At 38.5% G+C, this 12,361-nt stretch overlaps 1 pseudogene; it reads left to right on the top strand.

Annotated features, from left to right (window-relative positions):
- The first annotated feature begins 10,097 nt into the window (after window positions 1-10,097).
- LOC117694960 (large ribosomal subunit protein eL36 pseudogene) lies at window positions 10,098-10,416 on the top strand (annotated as a pseudogene).
- Window positions 10,417-12,361: the final 1,945 nt, after the last annotated feature.

Consider the following 12,361-nt stretch of genomic DNA (forward strand, 5'->3'; position numbering starts at 1 on the left):
TTTCCTCCAACGAAGTGGTAAATGGTCAGAGTCAAAGATTATCTAGCTTCAGGCCATCTTCTGTCTCTGCTTTTATCTTTCCTTCTGTTTGTTAGACTCTAGTTATCAGGCCCTGCTAACTTAAACTTCTTAACCTAATTCTCCTGTCTGTCTCTTAGATCTTGCTCTGTCAAGAGAGCCTCCCACCCATACCAAATCTTACCCAAGTCTTCTCCCCCTTCGGTGTTGACTGACTCTATGACATCTGATTCTTCTTTTTGCCCATCTAAATGTTTGCCTTCCACCTCAAAATATTTCAGCAACTCCCATCCCTTATCCCTTACCTCCACTTTCCAAACCCCACCTCAATCCTTTCAATCTATCCACCACTGCCCTCCTTCTCTACCTCTATTCTCACTTACCTGATCCCTCAATTTCAGCCTCAGACCACCCCACCATACCTTATCCCTTATCACCAATTCTCAACTCAATTCCAGTCACTAGCTCTCTGTACATAGCTCCTCTTCTACATCTTCCTGTGCCTTCAGTCTATCCATAACTATCATCTTTCGCCCTCACTCCTCATTTTTGATGACCACAGAGCCCATCTCCACCCCCACTTGTTTACTTCCGTTGCATTTCCTTTCCATGGAATTAGAAGGATTGATAGTTACATCTGGTTTTATGTTTTCTTTTCCATGGCTGAAACATCTCAAGTAGAAAAATAATTGGGCAGGCTTTTTCTGAAAATCCCCTCCAAATTTAGAGAAGTGCTTCTATGAGTAACACAAAATTAATCTGACCAGATGTTTATTATGTTCTGACCATCAAAACAGATGAAAAATATCATATTTGGCGGTTATTCAATATGATAATAACTTAAATCAATAAAATAAGTGAATAATCTCTTTGGAATGGATGATATCTCCTTCCAGGTTTCCAGTTTGAATTACCAAACAGACCACCTCAGGATATACATAAGAGAGACCATATGATTTCCTGGTTTCTAATAAGAATGTCAAAAATGCTCACAGGTTAATTATGATAAGATTAGGGAAACCATTTAGGAGGCTGATTCACACACCCCCCTTTTCATGACTCTCCTACAGAGGCAATTACTAAATATACTGATTTGGATCAAGCTTCTTCCAAGGACCAGGTCTTTCTTTATATTCAAATTATCCTCCAGCCAGTCCCTGATATTTGTAAAAACTTGAAAACCTCAAACTAGGCCACTCCCTTGACTTCCCAACAAGAGTTTCTCAATCTTGCCTCCCAGATTTTTAATAAAAAGGAAGAATCTAAAATGGAAAAGCTGAGAATCACCTTCAACTTAAATTCCAGTTACTGGCATCTGCCATTAATCCCCAACAGAAGGCAAATCAACTTATAAAACCTAGGTTTTTACTTCCCCCAAATGCTTCTTGAGAACTGCTTTAGTTGTGCTACATTGGCCAACTGGGCAAGAGCATGCCCCAATCCCAGACCTACCTCCAAGCTCTTTCCCAACTGCCAACAATGGGAACACTGGAAAATGCTATGTCCCCAGAAGAGATGGCACTGATTAAGTTGCTTGCATTCATCAGCTCCTACCACTCTTGGAAAATCCCATGAACTTAGGACAATCAAAATAGTGTTTGGACAATCTACATCCTTTCATTCTTGATGCTATAGCATCTACATCCTTGATTCATGACTTTTTAGGGGGCCTCCTCACAGCTTCTGCATCCATCATGGTCATACAAACTACACACAAACTAAAAATGACTAGGCCACTCTACTTCACTTTTGGAAATCTAACACACATTTGTTCCTTCATAAGCTTCCCCTCTTGGCAAACTCCATTCTCACTGAAACCAACACAGGAGTCAAACAAACCTTGAAACTAATGAGTCTTCAAATAATGCTAATTAAATAAGAAAAAGTTTTTGATGGGGGGTGTTATGATAACTTATTCTCACTGATAATAATAATAATAATAATAATAATAATAATAATAATAATAATGCTTTCTATGATGTTAGCCAATTCAGTTCCAAGAGGTTGGACTATAACCCACAGAATTATCTAGCTGCCCTCTATCTGTCAGGGAGCTACCTGCTTTGGGGAATTTATTTTCTCTGGTTATTCATACCTTTGTTTACAGTTGCTGCACCCATTTGTCAGAACCCTTTCTTCTCTTTAGCCACATATATAAACAGATTCATGCTTTTCCAAACTACCTAAATCAAACTCTGTTTAGCAATATAACTTTTAAAGAAACATAACTTCTCTTTACCCTGCCCCCTTATTAGGGCTGCCTCTACCTCTCTCAGACAGTGAACAAGACATTTTCCATGCTTTTTTTTTTTTAACTTGACTTACATCCCCTTTGAGTTTTTACCTCACTTGTACTGACATGTCCAAAATAAAATACAAACCAGAAGTTGACGAGGGTGTTCTATAGACCAGCACTGATTTTGAGTGATATTATAGGAAGAGCTCTGGCTCAAATAGCAAACCAAGAATAATCAATGCTTTACAACTCTAATAAAATTAACTCTCCCATCTCTTAGTGCCCATTTAAGGAACTGTACTAAAGTTATTAGCCCTAGTATATAAGGTAACTTTATGTGCTCATAGGCCCTCCTTCCTTATATCCATCTAGTGAATCCCATCAGGCCAATGTAAGTTTGCTTTCACTGTGTTTTCCCAAGAGCAATACTTAGACTCCCATATCAAACATGGTGATTTATAAAAGTGTCCATCTTTCTGGTCCATCTACCTTCAATCTGTCCAATCTACCCCAGGTTCCTATGTTGAGGCTGGGGAAAAGACCTGATTTCCTAATGTCAGAAAAGACCTTTCCAAAACCTGTGGCCTCCCAGTTAACATGTGATTCTGTCTCCACTTACAGGCTTCTAAACCCCTTCATATCTTACCTCCTTATCTTCCTTGATGTTAATGCTTTTTGTGTAATTCAGGAGAAACCCAAGATTGATTGGTCTCCTCTAATTAACTACAATATCCATAGAGGATACCTTTTTCTCACTGCACCAAAGAAAAGATGAGCTACACTTAGTAACCTGCTTAAACTTATTCTATGTTACTCCTACCAGACAAGGCTGCTCTGAGTCGTAAGGCCTAGCAGCTACGTGTGTGTGTGTGTGTGTGTGTGTGTGTGTGTGTGTGTGTGTGTGTACCTAGTAATTGGACTGGGATTTGTATCCTGGCCCTGTTATTGCCTAGCATTATTTCTCCAGATACCCCACTCATCATGCTGGTCTCTACTCCAGTAAAAACAGAGAGCCAACTATCCACCGTATCCCTTTACTAACAACTCTGGGCATCATCTCTGGGCTTGTGGCAGGGCTAGGTGTATCCTTACATCAATCAACTTCTCCGTCTCTGAGCAGTTCAACACCCTTCATGATTAACTTGGCTCTTTGGCTACTCTGGTGCTTGCTCCAAAACTGTAGAGGTCAGATCTCCTGACTTTCACCAGTAGAAGAATTTGAATTCCTCTAATGAAACAATGTTGCTCTTACACCAACAATTCAAAACTGGTCAGGACAGGGCCCAACAGCTCAGATAGCAGGAATTTAAATTCCAACAAGTCTCATACTCCAGATGGACTCCTCCATTCTGGCTTCTTTCCCTAGTTATCCTCTTTCTCCTTATCTGCCTCATACTTATAACTTGCCTGTTAGAATGTTTACAGAAATTCCTCGTGGATAGCTTCCTGCTATCACTCAGTTCATTAATCAAGACAAAGTAAAAACAGTATTTAGCGTTGTTCCAGACCCTAAGTGGTACACATTCCACTATCAACAAGTAGCCTGACAGAAAACAATGGCTTCTATCCTTTATATATAAAGGGTCTTTAATAAGGGACATCCCCTCAAAAACAAAACAAAAAATAAAATAAAATAGCAATAAAAATAAACAGCAGCAGCAGCAGCAGCAGCAGCAGTAGCAGCAGCAGCAAAACCAACAAAAACCAAGGCCCTAAACTGAGCTCAGAGTTCCAGGAAGCCAGCTATTTGAGGGTTGCATAAGAAAAGCAGCTGACCCTGCTCCTGTTCCCAGAGATTGCAAAAGAAAAAACAACTGACCCCTACCCTAGACACCCAGTGGCTGCATAAAAAGACAAGATAGCCTGAAGGGTTTTTTTAAAGCTTATCTAAGGAAAACAGCTAAGTACTACATTCTGTCCCTAAGGAAACCTTCTCCTTTCCCTATTCTTATCTATAAAACCTCCAGCATGAAGCACAAAATCTGTGTTCTCCTTAACCCAGGTCATTGTGTTCTGACCACAGTATAGCCAGAACTGTAGATGTCACTTCTCTGGCATTCAATAAAGCCTACTTTAGCTGTTGAGGTGTTCTAAATTCACATCATTTATTTTTTTCTACAAGTTTAATTCTTATATATTTTTTCTCTTTTATTGGATATTCTATTTACATTTCAGATGTTATCCCCTTTCCTCACTTCCCCCCACACTCCCAGAAACCCCCATCCCATCCCCCCTCCTCCTGCTTCTATGAGGATGTGCCCCCACCCACCCACCCACTCACTCCCACCCTCCCCACCCTTCAATTTCCCCACACTGGGGCATCTAGCCTTCATGGGACCAAGGACCTCCTCTCCCACGTATGCCCAACAAGGCCATCCTCCCCTACATATACAGCTGGAGCCATGGGTCCCTCCCTATGTGTTCCCAGGCTGGTGGTTTAGACCCTGGGAGCTCTGGTTGGTTGGTATTGTTGTTCTCCCCAAATTCTTATGTTTTGAACCTTTGGAACTGGTTTGCAGGAGGAATGTGGAACACTCAGCTAGAAAAATCCTTTGACTTTTATAAACATATCTTAACAGGACATTGACTTAGGAATTTGGAAAACAAAACTTCTGGAAGAAGTGCAGATGGTGCAGGCCCAGCTCATGAGTTGTCAGAGGGAAACAGGTACTCTACCAGAAATCTGCTAGAGGCCTTTTAAGTAATATTCTGGCAGAGAATCTGACTGCATTCTGCCTATTAAAACATTTTAGGAATTATTTTATGTGTATAAATGTTTTGCCTTTATGTTTATCTCTGGACCACACATGTGCAGGACCCAGAGAGGCCAGAAGAGAGCCAGATTTTCCTGGAATTGGAGTTATATACAGTTGTGAGCTGCCAATTGGGTACTAGGAATCAAAACCAGGCCCTCTCAGACAGCAGCCAGTGCTGAGCTGTCTCTCTAGCCCCCAGGAACCCCCTTTCATATTTACATATATTTATTAGTGTGAATGGCGGACAAATAGTGGGAGTCAGTTTTCTCCACCATGTGGAAGCAATGGACAGAACTCTGATCATCAGATTGGAAGCAGTTTTCCCTACCTGCTGAGTGAGCCATCTTGCTTGACATATTCTGAGAGTCTGAATGAAGCTGAATTTAAAACAAATAGGTTAATGTGTTCAGCAGTGAACATTTCAAGGCAAGCTAGAATTCTATGGTGTGGCATCTTCTTAGTACCCTCATTCATATCTATACTCAAAAAGAACAAGAGGGACAGAGAGAAATAGTGAAGAGTTTAGTTTATTGAGGAAAAGGACTTCAGCAAGTTTTAAATGGCAGCCAAGGTATTTATTTGTTGGAAAAGAGGCTCAACTGTTACAACAAAATCACCTGCTTTGCACTGGGACAATGAGAAAGGTGCCCTGAACATAAGAACAAACACATACAAGTTTCCAATTAGTGAAAATGCTTTTGAAAGGGGAGAGTCTAAACTAGGAATGATGATGAAGGGATCTCCTCTTTCTTGAAAGCAATAGCCTAGAGAATGTTTCCCAGGGCCAACACACAAAGACTACTGAAAATGTAAATGCAAGACAAGAAGTTCTGCCTGGATTTCCATTTGACAGCAGAACTTGGTAGCATTGTCCACATGTTACTGGGTCTTCAGGCATAAAGTGGCAAGACTGAGAGGTGTATAGAGTTTTGCATCATGGTTTCAGAGAGCCATTGATATCCAGACAGTGTATTTCAGTATCTCAGTCCCTGCAAAGAGGCCCTAAGAGGTCAAAGTATGAAGCTGTGCAAATAAAACCTAACTTGCAATGAAGACCCCAAGATGCTGTAGCTACCAGAACCATACTACATTGATGTGTAGGCATTGGAATAGAACTGAAACTTTGTAAAGAGGCTGTGTGTGTTCTCTAGCAGAACTGGAGGCAATGGGCTACCCAAACACTTTCAAGTCTACATGATTCTATCACAAGTTGCAGATGTCTGACATAAACTGTAGGATTTGGCATTTGTCCTCCTTGGTTTTGTTATGCCATTCTTTGCTATACCTCTATTCTTCTCTTTAGGAATAAAAATCTTTATTTCCTTGGCATTTTATACTGGAAGTACTCAGCATATTTTTTTTTTTTTTATTTTACAAGTGTTCACATTTAACAGATTACCTCAAGTCTAAAATGATACTTGAACTTTGAAGGTATAAAATGTGTTGGAACTGTTAAAGGCACTTTTGATGTTAGACTGAATACATTTTAAATTACATGATTGATTGTTCTGAGCTTATGAGGACAAAGAGTAGAACGCTGTTGCTTAAACGGATGCAATTGGGCATCAAATTGATAAAAAGTGAACTGTGATGCTTAGAATTTTGATTGTTAATTTAACAGGAGGGTTTTTTTTTTTAAAGTATGATAGTCTCTAGCCACATATGTGAGAAATTATTTACATTGAGTTAGATTCTTGGCCTGTCTATGAAGGATTAACTAAAGTAGGTTACTTAGGGTGGGAAAAAGCCACACTGTATGTGCTTGTCACCATTCTGTGGGCTCAAACTCCAAACTGCATAAAAAGGAGTAACTAAGCTGAGCACCACCATTTTATTTTGGTTTATTTTCTGACTATACACACAGTGCACAGTGTAGCTTGACACTGACTGCTTTTGCAGTTCTATTTTTCTTCCACTCTTATTCTACCTTTCCTTATTTTCGATGTCAACCTGAATGTATTTTGGATTATATGATAGTTCCAAGCTCATGAGGACAAAGAGTAGAAGGCTATGGCTTAAAATCGATGGTTTTTTTTTTTTTACCTGCTAGTGTCCCTAACACTATGTAGGAGAGAAAAGAAGATACAGAGGAAAGGGGGCATCATTATCTTTAGACTACTTCCCGCTGAATAAGGGCATCAAGTTCCTTGGAGCAACTTTGACTGTCACCATCAGGATATCTAATTTCTTCTTGTTGTTTCTTCTTTGAGCATGACTACTTAACAAACTCCAACCAGAAACTAAACAATATCTAACCAACAACTTACCCTGCTCTCAGGGCCCTAGCATTTCTATATCCTTTGAAAACTCTCCAGAATTCCAAATGTCACCTACTCTCAGAAAACTATCTGCTGCTGGCAAAATCATGCCCCTGCTAGAGCAGGAGGCAAATCATAGTCAGCCTTTGGGGACTGTACCAGTTCCGTAACCCACACCTGGGATTAAAATGAAACCATATTTCCAGAATAATTCTGTGTTTTTCAGTGAAACCAAAAATCTTGATAAAGACCAGCCACGGTACACTTCTGCTGCTATGTGTCGGTTACCCTGATGGATAATGCTCTCAAACTGTGAGCCAAAATATGCCCCTCCTTCCCTAACTTACTTTTGTCAGGTACTTTGTCACAGCAATGTAAAAAGTGACTAACATACTACGTAGATTATTTTTTTAAGTTACTATTTTGTGAGTTTAAATTTTGCATTCAAGGTATTATCAGAGCCATAATTTCTGAAAGCTCTAGGACACATTTTTCTTTTGCCTACTTTAGATTCTAGTGTTTACTGTACTTCCAGTCCTTGGTATTGCTAAGATTGTTGATGTACCATTTCTTCATTATGTTGTCATTTTGGAGATGCTGGGAATAGAATCAAGTATCTTGAGCCGACTGTTAGTTCAAGCTTCATCTTGAGCCCCAACCCCTTCTTTTTTTCCTTTTTTTTCCCTTGGATATTTTATTTATTTACATTTCAGATGTCACCCTCTTTCCTCATTTCTCCTCTCTAGAACCCCCCCATCCCATCCCCTCTCCTCATCTTTGCTTTTATACCATTTTAATTACATGCAAATATTAAGGTCAGTTCTAGGTTGAGGGACTAGCAATACAATAGATGCACATATTCAAGGAACAAGCAAGTCAATAAACACAAATAGTCAACAAACAAGCAAGGCAATAAACAAAACTCTGTGAACATTCCCATGATCACTGTTTCTAAGGGCTTATCAGGATGACAAAAATATCTGAGCCAACATCCCTGTCCTAGCCTAAAGTCATTTTAATGTCTGAGCCTACTTCCTTGTTCTAGCCTAAAATTTAGATTCCTATCTGAAATTATTTCTTTGTTCTAGCCTAAGATTTAGTTTCTTGCCTGAAATTACTTCTTTGTTCTCCCCTAATGTCAGATTTCTGCCTGAAGCCTACTTCCTTGTTCTTGGTCAATGTCATATTCCTGCCAAGCAGCCCCGAATGTTGTCTGCATCTTCCTCTTTTTTATTTCATTAACAAGACTGAGCCTGTCTTAGGTCTTTCTGACAAGAATGCCTCCCTTACCCATCATGGAATATGTGTTTTCAAAAGCAATATGCTTCTGTCTTAGGTTAGTAAGGCTCTGTGCAGAATCTTACCCATTCTTGTTTTGCCAGCCTGTTAATTTAATAACTCTGTCTGGGGGTCCATTTTCAGGTTTAAGCCATGTACTTTGACTGCCAACATGTTGATGTTGTTGAAGAAAATTGTTAACACATTGGGCAGGAATAAAAGTATTCCCAGGACAAAAAGGGCTAGCATGATCAAGTTATATATGCCATTCTTGAAGCTTGACCAAAATAGAAATAATGACCTCAGGCCATGGGTAATTTCATCGGTATTATCTACCGTATCAATGCTCAGCAGAGCAGCATTCTTGAAATTCATTAACTCACCATGTAAAGTTAAAACATCCAGAGAGGGGTTAGAATTATGCCAAATATACTGCAAGTAGCTCCAACCCCTTCTATCTTTGTTTTTTTTTTTTTGTTTTTTTTTGTTTTTTTTGTTGTTGTTTTGTTTTTTTTTTTGTCTTGTCATTGTATTCTCTTTTGTGTATGTCTGTATGTCCATTTTTTTCCTTTGGATGAGAATATCATTCACTGGACTAAGGTCAACTCTAACAAAGTAGGGGTTTAAGTTGATTACTACTTTCCAATAAAGACACACTTACAAGTTTTGAGCAGATGTGAACTCATAGGAGTTTTAAACTGAATTTCCAGGAAAGAAAAACTAACGATACCTATGCTGAAGAGCATTAAATGCTGATTGGCTGGCTCAAGTCTCTCAGTTGTGGAGAATTGGAATGTTGCAGACTGAAAAACAGAATCTTCTTAATTTGTCTCTAGGGCTCTTAAAAAATACATAGTACCAGACTTTTGTATCTAACCCAATTTATTTCAACTACCAAATGAAACCATTAGAATGCATTTAGTTGACAGACAACTAGGTCTAACCAATCCAAAAGAATGTAATTACATAAGACCTGAAAATATAGTACTATTTTTTCTGGTTTTGATGCTATCTGCATGTACAATGGTTACTTCAATGTATTTGGTAAATATCTTCATTTCTGGATTTCTTTTATTTCCGTAACTGAAATGGTTTACACACATATTTCTATGTTGGTACATATTATTTGGTAATATCTGGATCTGTATTCTCAGGCAATAGTCATTCATATTTGACATAGAATAAATTAACTCTTACTCCTTTTGAGGTAAGAAAATGTGTTTTGTACTAAGGAAACACTAATGAATTACATTGTGATTCTGGAATATCATGGAATTGAATTAGAATGAAACCTGCTGATACTATAAAAATAGGCTTCTGTGGTTCACTTGAGATGCCTGGCACTTCTCAAAAAATGGGACTATTGTCAAGATTCTAGAGTGATCTGTAGCATTTGCCTAACCTTAAAATATTTGAATACCATTATAGATATTGTTATCATCTGGGGATCTTGATTGGGTTTGTTTGTTATTTCTGCCAGTTAAAGAAGTAAAAGGCCTACCTGTCTCAGCAGCCATTAAAGAGCAACAGCCATGGCCCTGTGCTACTCCAATGGCTGTAGTCCTTAACAAAGGCCACAAGGTAACAAAGAATTTCAGCAAGCCAAAGCACAGATAGCACTACAGGTATCTCAATAAGCACACCAATTTTGTGTGGGACATGACCCACAAGTATACACAAGTTGTATAGCTTCATGCCCTATACTGTGGATCTGCTCTAGGTGTACAAAGACAAGCACTTGCTCAAGTATATCAAGAAGAGGGTGGGCACATACATCCACTCCAAGAGGAAGTGAAAGGAGATGAGCAATGTGCTAGTAGGTGTGACGAAGGCAATGGCCAAGAAGAACTGGTGCCCTCTTCCCCAATAAACATTTGTACAGAGAAGAAGAAGAAGAAGAAGAAGAAGAAGAAGAAGAAGAAGAAGAAGAAGAAGAAGAAGAAGAACAACAACAACAACAACAACAATAATAATAATAATAATAAAAAGAAGGAGGAGGAGGAGAAGAAGAAAAGAAGAAGAACAAGAAGAAAAAGAACAACAACAAGAAGAACAATAATAGTAATAACAGCAACAACAATAGCAAAACCAAGAAGAAGAACAAGAAGTAAACGTCCAGAAAAAATCTTGAAGGCAACAGACACCAGCAAGGGAAGTATCAGATAGAGTAAACAGAATCATCCAGGGTGTAGGAGCTATTGGTTGGAGAGAAAATCTGTTCAGGTTTTTGTTTTAAGTTGCTAGCTTTTGTATCAAGAAGTTTGCCATCTTGGAGATTTACTACTTTTATTATACTTATACTTAATAGTATAGTATAACTACTTAAATTTATCCCCTTTTGTAATCTGTGTTCCTGTCAGGGATCTGTTTAACTTCAAATCCTTCAATTTAGTTTTAGTTTGCAATTTAAGAATATAAGAAGTTTGTGCTCTATTTGAAAAGTGGTAGTATTATAACTGGATAGCATATTACCTTATATAGGAATGACAAATATGTATTTAGTTCATAATAGGCCCAACTCTTTAGTGTCACACAACACATTTATACTATTGTATAAAAGGACTGTGGTGGCTTGAATGGGAAAGGTCCCATAGGTTCATATATTTGAATACATGATGCCCAATTAGTAGACCTGTTTGGGAAGGATTGGAAATTGTAGCCTAGTTTGTGGAGGCATGTTATTGAGGATAGGCTTTGAGGTTCAAAAGCCCACATCATTTCCAGTTAGTTCTCTCTGCTTCAAGTTAGTGTTTCAAATATAAGCTCTCAGCTTTGGTCCCGTGCCATATTTAGCTGCCTGTTGCCATGCTTCCCATGATGATTATGTACCCTAACCCTCTGAAATCCTAAGTCCCAAATTAAATGCTTTCTTCTGTAAGTTGCTTTAGTCATGATGTCTTATCATAGCATTAGAAAAGTAAGATAATGACCTTATCTAGCAATAACACATTTTCAATTTTTTCTCAGAATAAGAGATCACAAACAAGTATTCCTGGAAAAAAGGAGACATTTATTTAATGGTGTAAATGAATTAAAGTACCTTTTGTCCTAAGAAAATGGTTTTTTTTTTTTTTTTTTTTTTTTTTTTTTTTTTTTTTTTTTTTTGGTTTCCTAGTCACTTCCCTGTTGCTGTGAAGAGACACCATAACCAAGGCAACTTTTATAACAGAAAGCTTTTAATTTGGGCTTGCTTACAATTTCAGAGGCTTAGTCCATTCTCAGCTTGGCAGGGATCATGGCGATGGGAAGTATGGTAGCAAGGAGCAATGCTTGTGGCAGGCGATGTGGTGCTGGAGAAGCAGTTGAAAGCTACATCGTGATCCATAAGCAATGAGAGAGAATGGGTCTGGCATAGCCTTTTGAAACCTCAAAGCCCACCCTAAGTGACACACTTCCTCCAACAAGGCCATGCCTCTTAGTCTTCTTAATTCTATCAAAGTGTTCTACTCCCTGGTGACTCACCATTCAAATATATGAGCCTATGGGTGCCATTCCTATTCAAACCACCGCATTTGATTATTTGTTTGTTTGTTTGTTTACTGTTTGAGACAGTCTTACTTTATAACCCAAACTGGCCTTAAACTCATGGCATTCCTGCCTTTGCTTTTGAAGTATAAAAACAATAACATTGATAGGGGATAGGAGATAGAGATGGGAACATTTTATTTTACATTTTAGAGGATGTTTCTACTTTAGAAGGTAAAAACAATTTGTATTTACATACTGATAAGAGTTTCATTCATTGTTGATCTTTGGCCTAGATTTTGCTTGAGAAGAGTGATAGTAACTTTGGGAATCTGTGGATCTCCATTACA

This window comes from Arvicanthis niloticus, chromosome X, assembly GCF_011762505.2.
Source record: "Arvicanthis niloticus isolate mArvNil1 chromosome X, mArvNil1.pat.X, whole genome shotgun sequence".
Lineage (NCBI taxonomy): Eukaryota > Metazoa > Chordata > Mammalia > Rodentia > Muridae > Arvicanthis > Arvicanthis niloticus.